The sequence below is a fragment of the Enhydra lutris genome, unplaced genomic scaffold, assembly GCF_002288905.1.
Source record: "Enhydra lutris kenyoni isolate GAN:26980312 unplaced genomic scaffold, ASM228890v2 scaffoldscaffold19, whole genome shotgun sequence".
NCBI lineage: Eukaryota > Metazoa > Chordata > Mammalia > Carnivora > Mustelidae > Enhydra > Enhydra lutris.
Genome location: NW_019154103.1, coordinates 11,349,496 through 11,373,840, shown reverse-complemented (window position 1 = coordinate 11,373,840; position 24,345 = coordinate 11,349,496).

Genomic DNA, 24,345 nt, shown 5'->3' with positions numbered 1-24,345 from the left:
TGCGGGGCTCGATCCCAGGACCCTGGGACCATGACCTGAGCCGAAGGCAGAGGCTTTAACCCACTGAGCCACCCAGGCACCCTGAAAATTCTCTCTTTTTTTAAAAATTTATTTATTTATGGGACGCCTGGGTGGCTCAGTTGGTTGAGCAGCTGCCTTCGGCTCAGGTCATGATCCCAGCATCCTGGGATCGAGTCCCACGTCGGGCTCCTTGCTATGCGGGGAGCCTGCTTCTCCCTCTGCCTCTGCCTGCCATTCTGTCTGCCTGTGCTCTCTCTCTCTCCCTCTCTCTCTCTGACAAATAAATAAGTAAAATCTTAAAAAAAATTTATTTATTTATTATTTTTAATAAACATACAACGTATTTTTATCCCCAGGGGTACAGGTCTGTGAATTGCCAGGTGAAAATGTTCTTTTTAAATCAACAGTGTAAGTAATGCTAAGATTGAAACTGAGACAAAGTGTAGTGAAAAGTCTAAAGAGGGAGTGTTGAATTTTACCAGCATGGCCACAAAATGCATTATAAGAGACATATGCTGGAGCAAAACACTGAAAACTTTATATGAAACTTTATATGAAAACAGGGATGTGGGTATAATCCTCCCTATAGAATACTGTGAAAAAATCACAAGGTGATACAACAGGATGATTCAAAAGTTATGAATACATATCTAAGACTGAGATATGACTTGACATGGGCATGCAAGGGGTTAGCGATATATACCAAAGCCTATACTTAGAGGGACAGGTACAGATACTAGTTGATCAGTTATATATTGGATCAAGGAACTGATTCTTAATCCTGTAAGCAATGAGGAACACATACATGATTTATGATTAGATACTGGTTTGGGGGAGAATCAGTTAGAATACATGCACTACTCCAAATGACAGCACACATGCACTTCCAGCGGCAGCAACAACATTGAGAGGTATTATTGCTAAAACTTCATTCTCTGAGGCAATCATCCAGTTTACAATGATAATTGCCTTAGATTATAAAGGGCAAATATCTTACTTATGTTTTATTTATTCTTCATCAGTCTCATTGCCCGATTTCTTTACTGGGCAGTTTTTTCTATTTTGCCATCATATGTTACCTTTTCAATAAGTAGATGAAGAACTGTCAATATTACTTTATTATTTTCGTTTTGAAGGTTTATTCACCCTTCAAAAATGCATACTTTGTAGTATCGTACCTTAAAAGAAGACATGCAAACCAAATGCAATGTCCTCAAAGTGACTTTTTTTTTTTTTTTTTTAAACTTCACCCAGAGTCAATATTCAAATAAGATTAGCACTTAAGAACAGTGAGTTGTCCTGGTGGCAGTCTGGCTATCCCTTGTGACTGGCATTATCAAAATCATAACCCTTCCAACCACTGGAATTTAGACATAGGGCCAAGGTCAATGAAATGTGTCTTCACTGGGTTGCTCTAATGTTCAGCAAATAAATGCCATTAACAAAATCTTTGAAATTCTTTAAAGAATTGAGTTACACTTTTACTTGATTATTCATACTGATGAGAACTAAGCTACATCTGATAATGATTTCATCTACAAAGTAAACATTATATATGTTGAATGCACTTAGTAAGTTACTTACTTTTGAAAATTCCTCATAAAGATAAAATGCAAAGGAATGTTGATATTCCAGAGCAGTAATCACATCCACCTCGGTATTATACTTTGTCTTCTGTGGAAGTTAATAGTGATCACTAACTTGCTATCTGTTGATGAGAGTCTTCTTTTTCATTTATTTTTGAGTAGTCGGTTCATTTTATAGCTAATTTTGCATAATCGCATTAACAGCTACAGTTTTGAAACTGAATCAATTTATAACTAATTGCTAAAACTCTCAATTCTCCTTAAGGCTAATAAAAGGAATTTTACTGTGACATAAAGTTATTTAATAAACTAATAAATGTGGGAAAGAGGGAAATGCAAAAGAAACCTTATTTCTTGAAAATTCGTTGTTGCATACATTTATCTTGTATAATTACCACTTGGTGTAATTAATATCATCCTGCATACATTTATTTTTTCAGTACAGAGAGGCTATTATTCTCTTACTAGGATGTTTTTTGCCCATGGCAGTCAATTAAAGTAAGATTTAAGGAAAAACACATATAGAGACAGGGTATTTTGTGTGTGATTCTTTGCATTTATATGCAGTTTGAAACGATTTACAAGTATTCTTATATTAGACTCCCATTTGACAGTGATGGAGCACAGATACTAGATATAGTTTGAAGGGAAACTCTGGCTTATGTACCATACACAACTGAGAGTATATAAAAAACTGAATACCTCTAAAACTTTCATTCTTAACCTACTAAAGCAGAATATTTTTTCAGAGGCTAGTCTGGTTAATGTGAAATGTGTAAGGCGGATCTGAAAAACTGCATTAACTTTTAGTTACTGGATTGCTGGGAGGATTATTTTCTTTCACCATTATCTACCTTTTGGCACTGTACTTCCTTATACAACAGCTTCCAGACAAAAACTTCTCTTTAAAAACAAGTGACCAAAAAAAGTTATCAAGATATTAAAATTCTTTCCAAGAGAAATTTATTTTTATTTAATTCTTCAGACAAAATGAACAAAGTTTTTATGTCATATGGGTTTCTTATTGTGTACATATTAAGCCCTTAAGTAAAAGTAAGAGCAGATGTCTCTGTGCCACCCTTTGCTTTCAAACAGATTGAACTTTTTGCTGTTACTATTTATAGGCTACTGTGTTCAGCTTGTTAACCTGTGTCTTCCCCAGTAACTTTTCAAGCTTTACTTTATCTCAGATTTAAATAAGGAAATGTAGGGTCACCTGGGTGGCTCAGTAGGTTAGGCCTCTGCCTTTGGCTCAGGTCATGATCTCAGGGTCCTGGGATCGAGCCCCATATTGGGCTCTCTGCTCAGCGGGAAGCCTGCTTCCCCCTCTCTTTGTTTGCTACTCTGCCTTCTTGTGATCTCTCTCTCTGTCAAATAAATAAAATAAATTTAAAAATGTATTATTAAATTACTATATTGAATTATTTGAGACTGTTTTATTGGACAGAATTTAGTCATTTTACTTGATAGGAAAAGTACTTCCATAAAACTTTGAATGAATCAAATTCACAATTTTGCCATTAAGTGACTTTTCTGTATATGTTTGTTTTATTGACTATATTGATTGAATTGTATGAGTAATTATGTAAATAATCCTCTCGATAATTTTCAATCTCATACAAAGAAATACTTGGTGCCTTATCAAAAGTTCCCTAGGACTCAAAGTCTCCTCTTAAATGCAGATTATTAAAGAACCTGTAGAAACAAAACATATCTCATACCATCTCATTCCATCACTACTATGTACTTTATGTTCTGCATACTATATAACCACTATCCTCTTCAGTTCCATTTAATAAAAGATGCTGTAAGGTCTCTGGATTTGTAAGTTTTACTATTTATATTCTACTAAATTTCATGGTTTGAGACTTGCTGTTATGGCATTTGCAGTTTGCTTTAGTTCCAGAAAGATACTGAAAATGAAAGCAAAACAAATCTCAGTATTTCCTTTATTCCAGATATTTCTCTAAGTCATGTAAGAAGTACACAGAAATAAAAATAGATATTTTAATTTTCATCCATTACTTTATGTATATTTTAGCATTCCATGGATGATATGGATATGAAATGAACAATCAGATTCTCCTTTTCATTCCTTTCTTCAAACTTTAACTATAGCTTTGACCAATTAAATTATATATATATATACATATATATATATATTTAAAAACTACATCTTAACTTTAATACATCTTTCTTCTCACTGGAAAGACAAATAAGCAAGTCTAACTAAACTACAGTCCTGGCTCATAAATATATGCATACTCATTTAATTAGATCAGAAAGAAATACGGTTAAGGCAGGATATATTTACCTTTTGACCATGTGCTGAAGAAAGTAAAAATAGATCATCTCAAATGATATGTTTTGAACAATATTGTATTTCTTGAGACCCTGAGGTGATTACACTGAGAAATTTCTAAATGGAGACCTACTACAACTACTATTCAAGAGAAAACCTTCAAGTCCACCTTTTCTCTTTGAAAACAGCTGTTCTAGTACCAAATGCCCAGAACAGGAGTGTCAGGCTTTTCCAAGCACCTCCTTATGTTCGTTCATTTTTTTTGCTGAGGATGATATACACATATGAAAGACATGGGAACACATGAGGGCATTTGAAGTTCATAAAACATCAAAGAACACTTCAAAAAATGAGTCATTTTTCTTTAATTTTAATATCTATCTCTGTCTCAAAGTAAATTTGATTTATATATTTCTGCTTCTATGCTTTAGCTATCAAACATTATTTGACAAAGTTCAGCTGATCCACATAGCTTTCTGAGTACTCTTATATCCCCCTCAAAAGTTTTGAGTCAGAAAATTGTTATTCTCATGGCTAGATGACCTATAAGTCAAAAACTGTTATAGAAGATAAATTTACATCCCAAAGGTTTGAGCTCATTTGAACTTAATAAAATACATTTCCAGTAAGATGAGTTTCTCTAGTGAAAACAGAAGTAAGTCACTGCTGGCCACATTCACATTTTAGCTCACAAAGTTATTACCCTTAGATTCAAGTGTATTTACAATATTTATACAAATACAAGGATTAAAGAAAGCTTTAGAATGAGAAATTACTTCCAAATCTAGGTTTCTTAAGCTCCTATTCTTTCCTAAGTGGAGATATGTCTTTCAATTTAGGAATATCTAGGAGTCATATAATCAAGATGGCAACACAGGTAATTGCTGACTTCAAATCCCCTCACAAGACCAACTAGCAACAATCCATAGACAAGACAGCACTGTGAAGGTCCTAGAACATGGGTGGTGAGGCTGAAGCAGGTCCCTAGAGCACAGAAACCAAGAAGGACTGCATTAGAAGACTAAAAGGAGTGGCTACACTTTAATCATATTGCTCCTCCTGCTGGCTGACAGTACCACACAAAGAGGGGGCCCCTTGGCAAATGGTTTCTTCAGTGGGAAAAGAGAGCCCAAGGTAGACATCAAGCTCCCTCGAAACTGTGGGTCATTTCCCAGGAGACCTACTCAGGTCTGGCCTCATGAGAGTATCTGCAAGGCTTGAACCTAAGATTATATATTGTGATGCAGAAAGGGAATGGAATCTATAGCAACTAACACTCAGATCTTTTAAGACTAAGTTCCTATTAGAAACAGTACCCAAGTAGAAATCCCAATCAGTGGTTTTGCTCATCCACAGAGCAAAGATGGCAGCATCACTTGACCAGGGAATTTGGTGTGTAGTTCAGTCTGATTTGGGATCCCAAAATGATGAGCCTTGCCAGTCCTGGAGCCTGTTTAACTGCCCCACCCAGGTAGGGAAACTGCTTGGTGAATGTAAACCTCAGTTCTGTCTAACCAGGAAACTTAACCAGGGCACACAGGCTGTGTAGCCCATCTTGTAGCCCTCTTACACTGACACATGAGGAGTTCAGCTAGTGGCTCATCTGGCCAGAGAACTCAGTGTACAGTTTTGCTTGACTGGGGGTTCCCAAACAATGAGGCCACACTGGGGTCTATTCTGCCACCCTGACTAGCCAGTGAGCCTACTTCATAGCCTTGTCTACTGCTTAGTATAGTTCCCAGTCCCATCTAACTAGAAAGCCTGACCAGAAAATCCAGGCAACTGCAGGGCCCATCCTACATAGCAATCAGGCAAGGAAAAATAAATAAAAGACATCAGAATTGTAAAGAAAGAAGTAAAATTGTCTCTAATTATAGAATACATGATTTTACATATAGAAAATCCTAAAGACTCCACCAAAAACTGTTAGATGTAATTAGTGAATTCAGTAAATTTGCTGCATACAAAAATCAACATACAAAAATCAGTAGTGAATTGTCTGAAAAGAAACAGAGAAAATAATCTCATTTACGATAGCATTAAAAACAATAAAATAACTTAGGAATAAATTTTACCACAAGGTGGAGGAGCTCTGCACTGAAAACATTAAGACTTCAATGCAAGAGATTAACATAGACACAAATAAATAGAACAATATCCCATGTTTATAGATTGGAGGAATTAATATTGTTATAATGCTTATACTATTCAAAGTCATCTATATATTCAATGCAATCCCTAACAAGACTCCAATGGGTTCTTTTTTCAGAAAAAGAAAAAAAGTTTCTAAAATTTGTATGGAACCACAAAAGACCCCTAGGAGCCAAAGCAATCCTGAGAAAGAAGAATAAAGCTGGAGGCATCACATCACATTTCCTGATTTCGAACTATATTACAAAGCCACATTAACCAAAATAGTATGGTACTGGCCTAAAAACAGACACATATAACAGTGGAAGAAAATTCAGAGCCCAGAAATAAATCCATGAATATATAGTCAACTAATACTGCACAAAAATGCCAAACATACTCAATGGAGAACATACAGTCTCTTATAAATGGTGCTGGGAAAGTGGGTATTTACAGGCAAAAGAATGTAACTAAGACCCTTTTCTTATACCCCTCATAAAAATTGACTCAAAATGGATTAAAGACTTAAATGTAATACTTGAAACCATAAAACTTCTAAAAACAAAACATAAGGGAAAGCATCTTGATACGGGTCTGGGCAATGATTTTTTGGATATAATTCCCAAAGCCCAAACAAAAGCAAAATAAGTAAGTGGAACTACATCACACTAAAAAGCATCTGCAAAGCAAAATAAATAATCAACAAAATGAAAAATTAACCTACAAAATGGGAGAAAATATTTGCAAACCACACATCTGATAAAAGACTAATATCCAAAACATATAAGCAACTCATATAACTCAATGGAAAAACAAAACAACAAATAATCCAATTAAAAACAGGCAATTGTCCTGAACAGGCATTATGCAAGGAAAAGTTTCAGATGGCCAACAGGTAAATGAAAAAGTGCTCAGCATTACTAATTAGAGGGGAAAATGCAAATCATAACTATAATGAGATGTCAACTTAAGCCTGTCAGAATGGCTAGAATCCTTTTAAGTCCAAAATGAGAATAAAAACTGGTGAGTCTATCATTTCCTAGGGGAGAGCTGTTGTAACAAAGTACCACAAACTGGGCTAATAAAACAGAAAAGTGGGGTTCCTGGGTGTCTCAGTTTGGTTGAGTGACTGCCTTCAGCTTGGGTCATGATTTCCAGGTCCTGGGATGGAGCCCCACATCAGGGTTCCTGCTTGGCAGTGAGTCTGCTTCTCTCTCTCTCCCTCTGCTCATTCTCTCATTCAATTGTTCATTCAAATAAATAAGATATAAACAAACAAACCAGAAAAGTATTACCTCACAGTTCTGGAAGGCTAAAATCAAAGTGTGGACAGGGCCTTGCTCTTTCTCATGGCTCTAGGGGATCAAATCTTCCTAGACTCTTCCTAACTTCCAGCTCTACTTGGCAATCCTTGTTGTTTTTTAGTTTGGAGATGCATCACTCCAATCTCTGCCTTGGTCTTTGCCTTGCAAAGACCTGGTGCTATGTTCTGATATTTTTCTTTTCACAAGGATATGGGTCATACTGAATTAGGGCCTGTCCTAATAACCTCATCTTAATTTGATCAAATCTACAAAAAATGTAATTCCAAATAAGGTCACATTCACAATAGCTAGGGGTTTGGACTTCAACATATTATTTATGGAGACAAAATTCAACCCATAATGGTGTGTATCTGCCTTCTGCTACAACTCAAAAACACAGACGTATGCCTTCCTTTCTAATACTTCATTTTTATGAAATCATATATGTATGGTTTTATAGTGTGTATCTGCCTTCTGCTACAACTCAAAACACAAAACTGTGCCTTCCTTTTTTAATACTTCATTTTTATGAAAATCACACATGTATGGTTTTACAGAAAGGAAACGCCAGATGTAAAGTGAAGGAAAGAGACATCAAATTACTTTTTTGAGAATAATTTATTCACAAAAGGAATGTGAAGAGACCATTTAGTACTTTATAAATGAGGATAATTACGTCCCAGATAGGTTATGTGACTTGCCTTGAAAGTAACTTCACAAACAATATACTTTGAATACAGCAATGATAGACTATTTATAGACACTGTGAGACTGAGTTATACTCTAGCAGCAACTGTACTGTAGTTATTGCTCACTTGTCTAATAGTGCTTTGAGTTATTTAATCCCTTCAAATAGAGTGCCTGAATTTTAGTATTTTTTTATGACTTCATTTATTTATTTGAGAGAGTGGGTGATCGCACAAGCTGGGGAATGGGAGGGTGGGGGTGGGCAGGGGCAGAGGGAGAGGGAGAAGCTGACTCCCTACTGAGCAGGGAGTCCAAGCTGGGGCTCCATTCCAGGACCCCGAGATCATGACTTGAGCCCAAGGCAGATGCTTAACTGTCTGAGCCACCTAGGCACCCCTAAATTTTAGCATTTAAAAGTCAGCTTGAAGCATAAAAATATTGAGAACCACTGCTCTAAAAATTTCTGTAATAATAAAGTGATCCTTATCGCCACATTTGTCAAATTTTGCCTACCAGCTCTGAACTATAGTTTTTATCTTAAGTTAATATTTGTAAACTCAATTATGTTTTAAAGGTTCTATAGAAAAAGAAAACAATGAATATGGAAACATTCAATGTATGGGTAAATTTTTGCTTAATGTATCATAAATAATTAAAAACTTGAAAAATTAATAAAATTCTGGTATTATAAAAAATACTTTTCTCTCAAAAACAGATGGGATGTTTTGCACTTTGCACAAATTATAAATCAAGACACTTACAGGACCTTGGTGTTTGCATTAACCATAAATACATAGGCCAACAAAGAATGGTCCAAAAGGAACTGCAAGCAGTTCCAGGTCTTTTGAATTAGAACAATGATGAAACATTTCTTGACAAATTATTAAGCTTTTTACCTAAAAGTGGTTATTATTTTTCATGAATTATAAATGTATGAAGCAGGATTAAAACCAACTAGAAATATCACTTACGGTGTTTGTAAAACAAATCAGGGGCTAACAGAACTTCAAATTCTGAAAGCATACAGCTACAGAAATTCAGTATCAATTTTAAGAATATAATAAGAGAAATGTAGAAGTATTATTCAAGATGGACCTCAAAAAGTATTATTAATGTTTTTATACATTTACCCACTTTATTTTTATAGCAAATAATGGCAGATGAGTTATATATTCAACTATTTTGGTAAGCCTTCATTGATAGTTTTCAATTTTGGGGAAAAACTGCATAAAGTACCTAAGTTATTGTTCCTTCAAACAATGAAAAGAAGAGCAATTGCCAAGATCTGAAGGAGGAGGGCATGCCTAGTGGAAAAAATTTAAAAAAAAAAAAAAAAAAAAAGAAGAAGAAGGAAAAGGAAGCATGGTATGCCATTTTGGAGAGTAAGAGAAAGCTGGGAGGTTTTATTATTGCTACTATTATTTAACTTTAATGAGATTAACTTATATGAAATAAAATGCATCACTTAAGTCTTTATCAGTCTCAAAAAAATACATACTTGTGTAACTACTTGTAAAACTACAAAATCAGAATATGAAGTATTTCCATTAGTTGTAAAAAATCCCCACTTTTTTTTTTTAAGATTTGATTTATTTATTTATTTATTTATTTGAGAGAGAGAGAGAGAGAGAGAGAGAGAGCAGGGTGGGGGCAGAGGTCCAGGGAGAAGCAGACTCCTTTTGAGTGGGGAATCCGATGTGAGACTTGATCCCAGAAACCTGGGATCATGACCTGAGCTGAACATAGACACTTAACCCTACTGAGCCACCCAGGCTCCCCCTAACTATTTCAATCTCTTCTTCCCCATTTCAGAAAACCACTGATTTACACATCAGTATAGATTATATTTGCCATTTCTGTGGCTTCCTACAAATGTAATCATACACTCTTCTACTTCTGACTTCATTTGCTTAGTATAATGTTTTTGCTCAATGTAATATTTCTGAGATTCATTTACAGCACTGTATTATCAACACTTCTTTGAAAAAAAAAAAAAAGACTGGTGTTCCATTATGCTAATATATCACAATTTGTTTATCCATCCACTTCCTGATGGATGCTTTAGTTATTTCTAGTGTAAGGCTCTAATAAGTAGAGCGCTATAAGCAGTCGGGTACAATTTTTGTGTAAATATATGAATTCATTCTCTTCAGTGATAACACAAGAATGGGAATTGCTAGTCATGAGGCAAGTATTTAACATTTTAGGAAAATGTCAAACTGTTTCCCAAAGTATTTGTACTGTTTTTAAATTTTTATTTCTATAGTAGTGCATAATAGCTCCACATGCTCCATATACTTAGAAGTATTGCCAATCTTGGGGCACCAGGGTGACTCAGTCAGTTTTAAGTGTCTGCCCTTAGCTCAGGTCTTGATCCCAGAAGCCACACCATCAGGGTCCCTGCTCAGCAGGAAAGTCTGCTTCTCCCTCTCACTCTGCCCCATCCTCCTTGTGCTCACTCTCTCTCAAAATAAATAAAATTGTTTCTCAAAACAGAGAGAGAAGTATTGCCAGTCTTTTCAATTTAGCTATTTTAGGGGATATAGAGTATTAGCTGCCTAAGTAACTCATGATAAAATTGAGCATCATTTCATGTGCTTATTCGATATTCTAATAACTGGTTAAGTGCATGTTCACTTTTTTCTTCCCATTTTTTGACTGATTTGATTATTAATGAGTTATGTTTTTGATATACCAGTCCTATACATGGGAATATCTTCTTCTGCTCTATATCATGTATTTTTAAGTGTATGTTTCGATGATGAAAATGTTTACTTTTTCATTCTATCAATTTAATCCCATTTATCATTTTTTTCTCTTATTGTTCATGCTTTTGTGTCCTATCAGAACCAAACAAAAAAGAAATAAGTAAACTTGGCTTATTTTAAGATTGTGATTGTTTTCTATTTTTTTCACATAAATTCTATAATTTTAGATCTTGAATTTATGTCTACAATCCATTTTGTTTTATTTTTGTATTTCATATATATGTGTGTATATATTTATATACATATGCACATGTATACAATACTTAGATACATGCTTAGTGTATACATAAACACTTAGACATGTAATATTAACCCCATATACACACATATTTATAACTGTTTCTGTAGCTATCTGAATATGAATTAAGCTAAAGTTCATACTGATATCTTTGATAGTAATTCAGTACCACAGTATTCATTGTAGCTTTCCTTTCTTTCTTACCTGTAACTTCCCTCTTTGAGAATGAGAAACCTAGAAAACCTGGTTGTTACCATCCCACATCCATATACTTACTTGTTCAACATAAGTATACATGTAAAGCAGTTTCATAATTTTTTAACCAGTACTTAAGAAACATATTAATAAATGTAACATGTATGCCCTGTTTTAATATGGATTTATACAAATAGTGAAAAAATACATATATGAGAAAGTTTGATCACTGATATTTCATGCTAGTAAAGCATTGTTTTTTTTCCCTCTTTTTGTGATATTGTGGTGATATTTTGTAAAATAAGGCCTTCTTATTTTCCAGAGAATATCTGAGATAATTGTTAATTCTTATTTTTTCCTCTTTTGCATGGATTTTTCTACAGTGAAAGGTAAAATTATATTTGACATTCATACAAATAAATAGTATGTATGTGTTTATATACAACAGACATACTTACCGCAAGAAAGAAATCATAGCAGCTAGACAGTAATCCATTCACTACCTTTACTGGGAGGGCACTCCCAAGAAAGCAAAAAGAAGTGAAGTAAGCAGTTCTAGTCTTCATATCAATCAGATCTCTGGGAAAACATATTAACACTGTTCATAAAAATATATATGTATTTGCTCTGAGTAAGACATAGTATCTACAGAATGTCCTTGGCAATATGTAGTTGGTTAAAGGTAGGCTGAACAATTGTCTTAGTTTATCCAGAACGGTTTTGGTTTTAGTACTGGAAGTCCACTGTCACAGTATATTCCCTCACTGGGATTTTAAAAGGTGCAATTTGGAAGGATGGCTACAGAGAATTGAGGGGAAGGTATAAAACACATACAGTAACCCCAAAAATAGGAGCCAAAAGAACACTTCTAGAATCAAACAGATAGGGCATAGATTATCTACCTTCCATAGTCACTGTTGTTGTTTTGTGCCACAGTAGCTGTTGCTGGCAATCACAATTTGTGGCTAACAATAACGGATCATTATCATGGGCATCATTCTGAGCAATGTGACTAAGTGCACAACTTGAGTGAATTGTTATCATGAATGTTAACAGTTCCTGACTTTGCCTGTAATTAAATGTTATGTTATTGAGGTAGTACTAGTTCAGCATTTTTAATATAGTGACCATGTTTCGTGAGAGTTCAGGTAATAAAATGAGAAAAAATACCAATGACAGCATGACACAGACATTACCACAAATGAAGGCTAAATAAATCTGTTACTTTTATGAATGTTCACATGCTACTGGGTTAGAAAGGTATAATCAAGATAATTTGTATTACACAATATGAAGAAAGCAATTTGAGAGGTGGCTATGGTAATAGAAGAGGCTGTGGAAGTACACACGATTCTCACAGGTCTAGGATGATACAGGTAGGTACTTCCAGACCAAACAAAGGTTTTCGTCTACCAAACAGACACTCATGCTCAGTCACAAATAATATCAGCTGAATTAATTTGTATGTACCACACAAACAACCATACATTATCCTGGTGTTTCCTTGATTGCTCTATAAATCTGAGTAAAGTAACATTTCTGGATTCAGTGGTTGAAACTACAGGAGAAAAAAGAGAAATTTTTGATAAACGTGTTGGTCCCTTCCAACATGCAGCTGATTATCTGATTATGTGAGTTTATTAATGATTATACTTTCCACAATATATCAGGTGATGTGTTGGATCATAGCAACAACACAACTTGTCTCAGCTCTTACATATTTTGTTTCAAAAAATGCACTTTCATATCATCTATTCACATGAAAATTTTAATAAAACTACAGAAAACTAAACATTATTAATACTGTATCCAAATACACACTAGACTTGCCAATCAATGTGCATGTTCAATACACAGTTTCATCTACTTATAGAGTTCTTAATAAAGAAAATAAAAAGTTTGTAGTTACTAAATATCCTCCAAACCTCATAGCCTAAGCTGTAAGGGTATAGTTTGTGTACCAGTGATATTGACTATGTCATACTAACATTTTTGGTTTCCTCAAAACTTGCAGACTCATTGATTGAGTTTTTTGCATTATAAAATGTTAGGAGATAAATTTTCTAGACATGTGCTTACAGGATTGATTGCTAGCATTGTGGCTGGACACAGAGAAAATGTTATAATGATGGCCTGGTATGAAACACCATTTTCAAAGTATCGGGCAAGAAGAATATCCATCTCTAATTTGGAAACATACTGAGAATGTGAGTGGAGAAAAAGGATCTCTACAAAACACACATTTAAATGCTATTTCTTCAAAACTATTTCATGATCTTTGAAGTAGCCTTTAAGAGTATAGAAAAGGATGAACTGATTGCACCTGAGTGTCTGGTGTTAATATAGGTCACAACAAAACTCACACACTAAAAAAAAAACCAAAAAAACAAAAAAACAAAAAACTAATTTCTTGGAAAATAAGACTCTTCAGAACACATATATATTACTAGAAAAGGGCAGCCAAGTTAAACAGGGTTTTCTCAACTTCTTTATTAAAATTGTAACTTATTTAGAATACAACCTCATTTTCAAGAGTTCAAATTACTTCTCTGCTTCAAAACACATTTCACTGATAAAGAGAGGCTTAGCTTATGAAAACATTCAATATGCATTGTAGTGTGTGAAAATAATGGGCATTTTAAATAGAATAGCCTCTTATGATTAGAAACAAAGAACATGATTAACAAACAGCTGATCTACCAAAACAAGCCAGTAGATAGAATGTAGATAGACATTTTCACAGAGAAGGGAAGTGATTCCTGCAAGCCTAACCTCCTGTTGTGGTTAAGTAAAATCTTAAGTATTCCATTCTCAAATGACTTTGTTGAGAGAGTATTTAGTCTGAAATCATCACATTGGACTGAAACCAGGAATCAGTGTACCATGAGCTTAAGAGCAGAGCTACAAGTCAAAATGAATTTTACATTTGAGTGAATTCATTATATAAGAGAAAAGTGTCCTAAATGATTCAGGAAGTTTAGAGAAGTATTATAAAAGGAAACAGAAGGAACAAAAACAGCTTGCTGTATCAAAGGACAGAAAGAAATATATTACTGTCATTTGATATTAAATATAGCTAATATTTGCTTAATTAGTCCTATAGTATTTATGGATTTTTTTTCCATTTTTAACAGAATTTACTTTTTTTTTAAGAGCAGTTTTAGGTTCATAGGAAAATTAAGAAGGTACAGGGAATTCCCACAAACCCATTGTCCCCACACAGTCATAGCCTCTCCCACTGTTAACATTCCCCCACTAGAGCGGTATCTTTGTTACACATGCTGAGTCTACATCGACACATCATTATCAACTAAAGTCCCTTATTTTACGTTAGGATTCACTCTTGGTGCTGTACATTCTATGGGTTTGGAAAAATGCTTCTTGGCATATATTCACCATTATAGTATACCAGTACCTTATTATCCCGTGCCTTAATAATCTGTGCTCCACCCATTCATCCCTCCTTCCACCCAAATACCTGGCTACCACTGATCTCCCCCCTCCCAGGTTTTTATCATTATCATTTACTGTTATTTAGTTTCTTATTTTAAAAGTGTGTTTTTGTTGTTGTTGTTGTTTTTAGAGCAGATTTGGATTTACAAAAAAAATTCAGAGGGAAGCAGAGATTTCCCATAAATTCTGGTCCCAGCACATGCATACCCACCCCCGTTTATCAACATGTCCTCCAGAATAATACATTTTTTATCATGCATGAACCCACACTGACAAGTCATAACCATCAAAGTCCACAATTTACCATAAAATTCAGTGTTGATGTTATAAATCCTGTGGGTTTGGACAAATGTATAATGACAGTTATCTGTCATTATAATATCATACAGAGGTTTTTTTTTTTTTTAATTCCACTGCCCTAAAAATATTCTATGTTCTACCTATTCATCTCCTTTCACCAGGCCCTAGCAACTGTCTCCATAGTTTTTCCTTTTCTAGACTGTTATATAGTTGGAATCAAATAGTACACAGCCTTTTGGATTGGCTTATTTCACTTAGTAATATGCTTTTAAGTTTCATTTGTATCTTTTCATGGCTTGACAGCTTAGTTCTCCTTACAAGTGAATAATATCCCACTGTCTGGCTCTACCACAGTCTATTTATCCATTTACCTACTGAAGAATATCTTGGTTGCTTCTAAGTTTTAGGAATTAGGAATAAAGTAGCTATAAACATATTTGCGCAGGTTTTTGTGTGGACATGTTTTAACTCCTTTGGCTAAACATCAGGAAGTGCAATTGCTAGACCATATTATAAGAGTATGTTTAGTTTTGTAAGAAACTGTTAAACTGTCTTCCACAGTGGCTATACCATTTTGCATTTTCCCAATAGCAATGCTTGAGAGTTCCTGTTGCTCCACATCTTTGCCTGCATTTGGTGTCATCAGTGTTCCAGATTTTGAGCATTCTACTGAGTAGGTAGCTATATCTTACTGCATTTGCATTTAATTTCCACTTCCTTGATGACATATGATGTAAAACATCTTTTTAAACTCTTATTTCCCATTTGTGTGGTTTTTTTTTGGTGAGCTGTGTCTTAAGGTTTTTGGATCATTTTTGGTTGTTTATTTTCTTATTGCTGAATTTTAAAAGTTCTTTGTTTATTTTGGAAAGTAGTCCTTTATCAGATGTCTTTTGTAAATATTTTGTCCCACTATCAGTCTATTTATTGTCCCCGTTGTATGTTCTTTTTGGGAGAAAAAAAAAAGAGTTATATATCTTAAGAATACCCAATAATATAGATAATATAAATTTATAAATATAAATTTAAATATCTAAGAAAGAGTTTTAAAGAGTTTAAAAACAGACAGGGGAGGAATTGTTGACAATCACCTTTGTTGACAAGCTACCTCTGTGTCCTGTGCTCCAGTGTTTTGACCTTCCCAGGCATATCGCTAACAAAAATACATGCATTTCTGTGCATGTACACGTGTGTAACAGCAATTTTTATAAGAGATTAAAGCTGGAAACAATCTAAACTAGGGGGAAAAAAGATATTTAATAGTAAAACCATAGGATCTATGGATCCTAGAGCTCCCTAGAGAACACCGAATAACCCCAAACTCTTTAGAGTATAAAACAGATGTTTCATAACTGAAATTCTTCCTGCTATGTGAGATAAGCCTGTATACCTCACATATCTCCTGCACTCTTAGAGCTCAAAACATGTCCTAAGCAGAAAGGAAGGAACTGCGAAGCTTCCCCTGTTGCATTCAATTTCTTTGTATCACTTGATTGTCTACATGCTTGAAATAACTGGAAAATATTAAAAATGCAGAAGATCTAATTTGCATGGGTTTTACAATACAATCTTGTGTGTTAACTCAATTATTATATAATTATACACACAACATATAAGTAGGCATTTATTATATATTATTATATACAAACTGTATATAATCATATATTTATGTACACAAAAAAGTATATCTTATTTTATACTAAAAATAGAATTAATGATTGTTTTCTTACATAACATATTGAAATCTTCTATCCATCAAATAATGGATGGTTACAGGGATTATTTAGAATCTTATGAACAATAACTTGCAGCATAATAAAAATGAAAACCAATGAATATAATTTTTCCTAGTATGATGTAAACTTAATACAATGGCTTTTGCATCAGACAAAGTGGAATTTCAATTCTGAATCTGCCATCCTGAACTTTGTCTTAACCTGTTTGCCCAAGTGACCCCTGAATGTAAGATGGAAATACTACTACTACTTAAGTATAAATTTGGTGTGATCATTAAATTACATAAAGAAAAATACTTAGAGACTAGAACTAAGTTTTGGTATTAGCCATTTTGTTAACTAGACTTGAGCAACATGAAAATCTTTAAGATTGTAAAACTGTAAAAGCCAATGTGTGATTCATGACCCCAGTGGCCACAGTAATCATGGTAGTATGTGAGACTGAACTCTCTCACTGAGCTTCTGGGTGAACAAACTGAGCAAAGCTCCCTGATAGCTAGCAGTGGATATATAGTCTGACATAAAAATCGAATTTTTATACTGTCAAACCACTAAGATGGTGGTTTGTTACTATAGCATTACCTCAGCTACATTGGCCCATAGGAAGTGAAATGTTATTTGAATAGAGCTAGTACTAAAGTCTTATACAATAACCATGTTATTGTACAGTTTGGAGAATTTCTAATATAATAGAGCTGTGAGAAGAGGTTGACTGAAAAACGTTTCATGAAAAAAATAGAAAAAATAAAATTTTGTTTGTGGGATCTTAAGAAGAGTCAAGAATTGTGTAAGACTGATGAATCATAGGCCTGTACCCCAGAAATAAATAATACATTATATGTTAATAAAAAAAAAAGAAAAAAGAATCAAAGAAAACACTAAAATATTATTCCAAAACAATAAGAAATGGTGAAGGGATTCATGAAAAAAGGCAGAGATAGGTGTAATTTTTTAGGTAGAAGATGATTTATATTTACAACATAGAACCATCACTAGCTTCATTAAGGGATTAAGAGATTAAAAGAAGCACACAAAAAAATAATTCCTCTAGGACAGGTACTTGGAAGATGCCCAGATTTACAGTGCTTAACTCTCAAAGACAAAAAGCTGTATTAGAGGAAATAGTAAGTGAAAATACAAATATGTATTTTATTGTTCCATACAGTTGTATTTTTATTTCTTGTTTTAATCAAATTTTCAAATTCAGCATTCTGTACCAGTTGTGCCAGTTACTAAAATAAACACAAAATCAGAAACAAACTTTTCGATGACATATAAGGAACAATAAATTTTTGTTACCATTTTGTTCTTAACTTTCTACCATTCCATGATTGCATTTCCTTACTGTGAAATCACAAACATGTAATTTGTGTTAACAAACATGTAATTTGTGTTAAATTTGTGTTAACTTATGTTAAATATGCATTCATTTATATCTCAACTGATAAATACCTATAGTGATAGAAAGTCTGTATTGCTCCTATTTTTCAATACATATCAATAATCATTTTTTTCAATAAATAAAACTGGAAAAAGATTATATTCCAATTTTTCAATATATTTTAATATATTTATTTCCCAATATAAAAGATTATATTCCAATTTTTCAGTACAACTGACCACTAATTATGGTACAGTACAGAAACAGAAAACACAAAATCTCTTTTCTCAAAGAATTTAGAGCAAACTAGGATATACACAATACTTACACAAATATTAACATTAAAGCCACTTAGGAAATAGAACAATTAATTAATAGTAGTAATTAATAAACAATCATAGTTAATTGGATAAAGCTGAGAAATATTCTCAGAAAAGGATTTTGGTTGAATCTTAAAATTTTGTTGTTTTAAATTATATTTTATACATACAAACACAGAGTGAAAGAGTGAGAGAGAGGACTATCAGGAGACTCTGAAAGGCATATACATACAATAGAGGAATCTATTCTGTCTTCTTTCTTCAGCATCTCTTAACAATTACACACAATGCCTTTTTTCCATATTATATTGACTCTTTGTTTTCATCTTACTAGGTTCTAAAATTTAAGGTCATGGACTTTTCAAAAAAGCCATACAGTAGTTGAACTAAAGCAGCTGATAAAACAGATTGGAGAGACCATTTTGACTATCATAGACCAAAACAGACTAGTGTGGCACTGTTCCAAAATGAGAAACGAACTGAAACCAAATACTTAGATGACATATGTATAGAGAATTTAACATGAGCCATTAAGGTACTCCTGTCCATTTTGAATTCATGGGCGAATTATTACAAGATTACTTCTTTTTCTGTAATGTACAAATGGTTCCCCAAATGGAAAAAAAAAAAAAACTATCCAGAAGGGAACTGATACTCTAAAATAGCTGGTATGGCACTCAAAGTATTTTTATCTACTTAAATAGTCTGCATTTGAAATGGGGAAAGACTGTACATTTCCTTAAAATTTTTAGCTTAGTAGAAAATAGAATAGGAAGTATAACAACAAAAACAGCATTCTTAGACAAGTCTATAATCTTTCTCAATATTTTATAACACCATTGGTATTTGTAGAATGCTGAATTTGCTTAGCAGTAATTTAAGTCTCAAAAGGAATAAAAATACTTTGCAAATTTAAATGCATTTATTCAGGGACCACTATAACCACCACAAAAATAGCTGTCAGATTTCACCCCAAGGTCATTACAAATCAAAGTGCTAAATAATTTTAAAAGATAGTTAAAAGATGGATAAAAACACTAAAAGTAATAGTTGCCGAATAGAGAAGTTAAGTAGTCAAAACATAGCCATCTGAGAATCAGTAATTTGAACAGGACTCTGAGATGGAAATTCCTGTACTTCTTCATTAAGTGTGAAATATGTTACATTTTGTGTGCTCAATGGATGAGGTTTTTTAGCTTCAGTTGAAGCTTTCTGCTTCGTTTAACTCCTTTGACACAGATAAAACAGAATGGCAAATAAAAAGCTAATTGTGTATTATATTGTAGAGATGAAAAGAATACATATTTCACAAAAAGTTTAGTTATAATCTATGTTATGTTATGGAAGCCAGTTGGATGACAACTGTTTTATTATTTACTTGTTCATCCATCCATCCATCCCTCCATGGGTTTGACTGATATTATTAGGATATTTTCGATGTCTAAATTAGGTGGGGTAGGAAGGAATGTAGTGGTGAAAGTGGATATGGTTTCACTGAGGTTTTAAGGATCTTAGGTAGTTTAGAAAGAAACTATAGGAAGCATTTTAGATGGTAGGATGAATTTGATACAATACAAAGTATCCAAGATTCTGCTTGGAGATGGTCAGGGAATGTTAGGAGGGACCTGAGATTATGAGGTATTAGTTTGATCTCTGTTATATCCTTAATACTGATACTCCCAGAAAAACCACATCTATTTCATCAGAAAGATACATATCTACCTATTTATTACTACTGCAAGAAAAACTTCTAACTTCCTGAATAGTTTGTTGTTTCATTAAAGCTTAATTTAAACACACAGAACATAAAAAGCAGCTGCTGGATAGTAGTAAAACATCCCTGGGAGAACTCAGAGAGCAGCAGTGAGTGGAGGTAGAAGTAACAGACTAGAAATTCAGAGGTGACACTAGAAAGCCTAGATTTCGCTCCCTGATAAATTTATCTTAAGCAACGTAACTATATGAAATTAAATGTTGGGTAGCCACATTCTGCGAGCTTGCAACTCAAAAAGATGCATGAAATTAAAAGCCCTGAAAACATCTGGCTCCATTGTTCTCTCATGAAAAACTATACTTATAAATTTAGCATATAAGTAGGTTCTTTTAAAAGTTTAAGACTTTGAAGACTATTTCTTAGGGATTCTTTATCCTTTCCAAATTGTTACTGTTGTTGCATCCTATTGGACTCTAGATGATATGCTTAGGTCTTTGAGGTTTCATATACTTTTTTTTTTTTTAAAGATTTTATTTATTTATTTGAGAGAGAGACAGTGAGAGAGATCATGAGCGAGGAGAAGGTCAGAGAGAGAAGCAGACTCCCCGTGGAGCTGGGAGCCCGATGCGGGACTCGATCCCGGGACTCCGGGATCATGACCCGAGCCGAAGGCAGTCGTCCAACCAACTGAGCCACCCAGGCGTCCCTCATATACTTTTTTAAAAGACTTTATTTATTTATTTGACAGAGATCACAGGTAGGCAGAGGGGCAGAAAGAGAGAGAGGAGGAAGCAGGCTCTCTGCTGAGCAGAGAGCCCAATACGGGGCTCGATCCCAGGACCCTGAGATCATGACTTGAGCCTAAGGCAGAGGCTTTAGCCCACTGAGCCACCCAGGCACCCCCATATACTTTTTTAAAGATTGATTGATTGGTTTGAGAGAGAGAGACAGAACATGTGCCCTGGGCACAAGCAGGAGTAGAGGCAGAGGGAGAGAAAGAAGCAGACTTCCAAGCAGACTCCCTGCTGAGCAGGAAGTCTGACCCAGGACTTGATTCTAGGACCCTGAGATCAAGACCTGAACTGAAGTTAGATGCTTAACTGACTGAGCCACCCACTCACCCCTCAGGTTTTCATATTTTTAAAAATCATTTTTCTTTGTATTGCTTTCTAAATGATCTTAGTTTCACTTCTGCTTCATTTTGGTATACAAAGGAAATCTGGAAATTTGTTTATTAATTTCACAAATTGTATTGATTCTTGGGTCACATTTGTGTTTGCATTTGGATCAGAAAACACAGTTGGTAAAATATCAACTTTTTGGCATATTTAGTAATTTTTCTTCTGCCTGCCAGTACACAAATGGCTTTTTAATTTTTTTCATCATGTATATTTAAATAAATAATATAGGATAATAGATAGAATAATAGGTATTATTCAATTCTCCAATATTCTGATTTTTTCTGTTAAGCCAATCCACTTCTGAATGAGAGAGACTTAGCTTTCCCTCTGTAAGTACATATTTAGCAAGTTATCATTGTATTTTTATTGGTTTTTATCTTGCATATTTTCATTGCTTTTTTTGTAAGATGAGTCCTTTGTTATAATGTCACCTATTATATAGCTTTACAATTTTAACATTAATTACAAATTACAGCCTATAAATATTATAATTTGTGATTTTGGAGCAAATTTTCAATTTTCTACTTTATATTCAAATTTTATTGGGTCTTACAAACTGAATCTAGTTTTGCTTTTATACTGCTTTTATTTCTTTTAATAAGCTATTATTGATCTTGCTTCACTTTCCAGATTTTAGCATTCATTACTTTAAGAACTTAGATGACAGTCATATTTTTTTTCCTTGAAATTTTTTTTAAATCTTGTCATAGTGTATGGTATTCTCTTTATCCTTAGAATTTAGGATTTCTAAAGAATATATCCAGGCTTTTCTATATTCAAACTCAATAAACTTTTCCACAGTGAAAATTAATTTTCTTCTATTAAAATATGTCTTCTGTGATTCATTTCATCAACACTGTCTTCTGTAGAACTTTTGTACTTAGGTGTAGAGCCAACTGGATCTATGTTCTTTTTTTTTTTTTTTTTTTTTTAAAGATTTTATTTATTTATTTGACAGAGAGAGATCACAAGTAGGCAGAGAGGCAGGCAGAGAGAGAGGAAGGGAAGCAGGCTTCCTGCTGAGCAGCAAGCCCGATGTGGGACTCGATCCCAGGACCCTGGGATCATGACCTGAGCCGAAGGCAGCGGCTTAACCCACTGAGCCACCCAGGCGCCCCTGGATCTATGTTCTAAGTCTCTTTTTTGCTTTAGCATTTTCATTCTTTTCTATTGTTACTTGTGTTGAGAAAATTCTTGATTTTTGTCACCTAATACTTTTCAAAAAGGATAAAAAATTGGGGCACCTGGGTGGCTCAGTTGCTTAAGCATCTGCCTTCAGTTCAGGTCATGATCTCAAGGTCCTGGGATTGAGCTCCCCATCGGGCTCTCTACTCAGTGGGGAGCCTGCTTCTCCCTCTTTCACTACCTACCTCTCTGCCTACTTGTGATTTCTCCCTCTGTCGAATAAATGAATAAAATCTTTTAAAAAAAGATAAATTAAACTGAAATTTCCTTTGATGTTCACAGCTTTGAGATCCAGAAAATCTATAAACTGCAGTTTAATGACAATATATAGTTTCAAGCACTTTAAAGGGTAAGAAAACTCTAAACCACATATTATATTCTTTGAAAAAGCACTTATAGAAGATGGTTGTGCTTTTTAAAAAAAATTATTACTGAAGTATAGTTGACATTCACGGTTATATTAGTTTTAAGTATACAACACAGTGATTTGACAATTCTATATATCATGCAACAATTACCATAAGGGTAGTTAACCATCTGTCACCATACAACATTATTACAATATTAATGAATATGTTCCCTATACTCTGCTTTTCAACCTCATGACTTATTTATTTTATAACTGGAAGTTTGTACCCCTTTATCCTCTTCATCTATTTTGCCAATCCTCCTTCCCACCTCCCATTGGGCAACCACATTTTTTCTCTGTATTTATGAGCCTGTTTCTGTCTTTATTGTGTTTCTTAGCTTTCACACATAAATGCAATTATATAGTATGTCTTTCTTTGTCACTTTTACTTTAATTAGCATAATACCACCTAGGTCTATCCATACTGTTGCAAATGGCAAAAATCTCAACTTTTTTATGGCTCAGTAATATTCTATTGTATATAAATACATGCACACACACAAATACACACATACACATCTTTACCTATTCATCTATCAATGGGCACTTAGGTTGCTTCCATGTCTTTTCTACTGTAAATACCACTACAGTGAACATAAAAAGGTACATGTATCTCTTCAAATTGGTGTTCTCATTTTCTTCAGATAAATACCCAGCAGTGGAATTCCTGGATCATATGGTAGTTCTATTTTCAAATTTTTTTGAGGAACCTCCACACTGTTTTCCATAGTGGTTGCATCATTTCACTTTCCTACCAATAATGCACAAGGGTTCCCTTTTTTTAAAAAATTCATTTATTTTTGCAAGAGTGAGAGCATGAGCTGGGGGTCAGGGGTAGGGGCAGAGGGAGAAGTAGACTCCCTGTGGAGCAGGTAGTCCAATGAGGGACTCAATCCCAGGACCCTGGGTTTATGACCTGAACCAAGGCAGACGCTTAGCTGACTGAGGTACCCAGATGTCCAGGTTCCCTTTTCTATACAGCCTCACCAACACTTGTTCTTTCTTCTTTTTGATACTAGCCATTCTGACTGGTGTGAGCTGATATCTCACTGTAGTTTTGATCCGTATTTCCCTGACAATTAGTAATGTTGAGCATCTTTTCATATGCTGGCCATCCATATGTCTTCTTCAGAAAAATGTCTATTAAGGTTATTTGTCTATTTTGTCATTGGATTATTTCAGTTTTTTTAGTGTTTAGTTATATGATTTCTTTTCATGTTTTGGATATTTTTATATTTATAAAATATAAAATTATAAAATAAATATAATTTATTTTATAAATTTATAAAACATTTTTTAGTGTTTAGTTATATTATTTCTTTTCATGTTTTGGATATTAACCCCTTACCAGATGCATGTTTTGCAAATATCTTTTCATATTCAGCATGCTGCCTTTTCATTTGTTTATAGTTTCCTCTACTGTACAAAAGCTTTT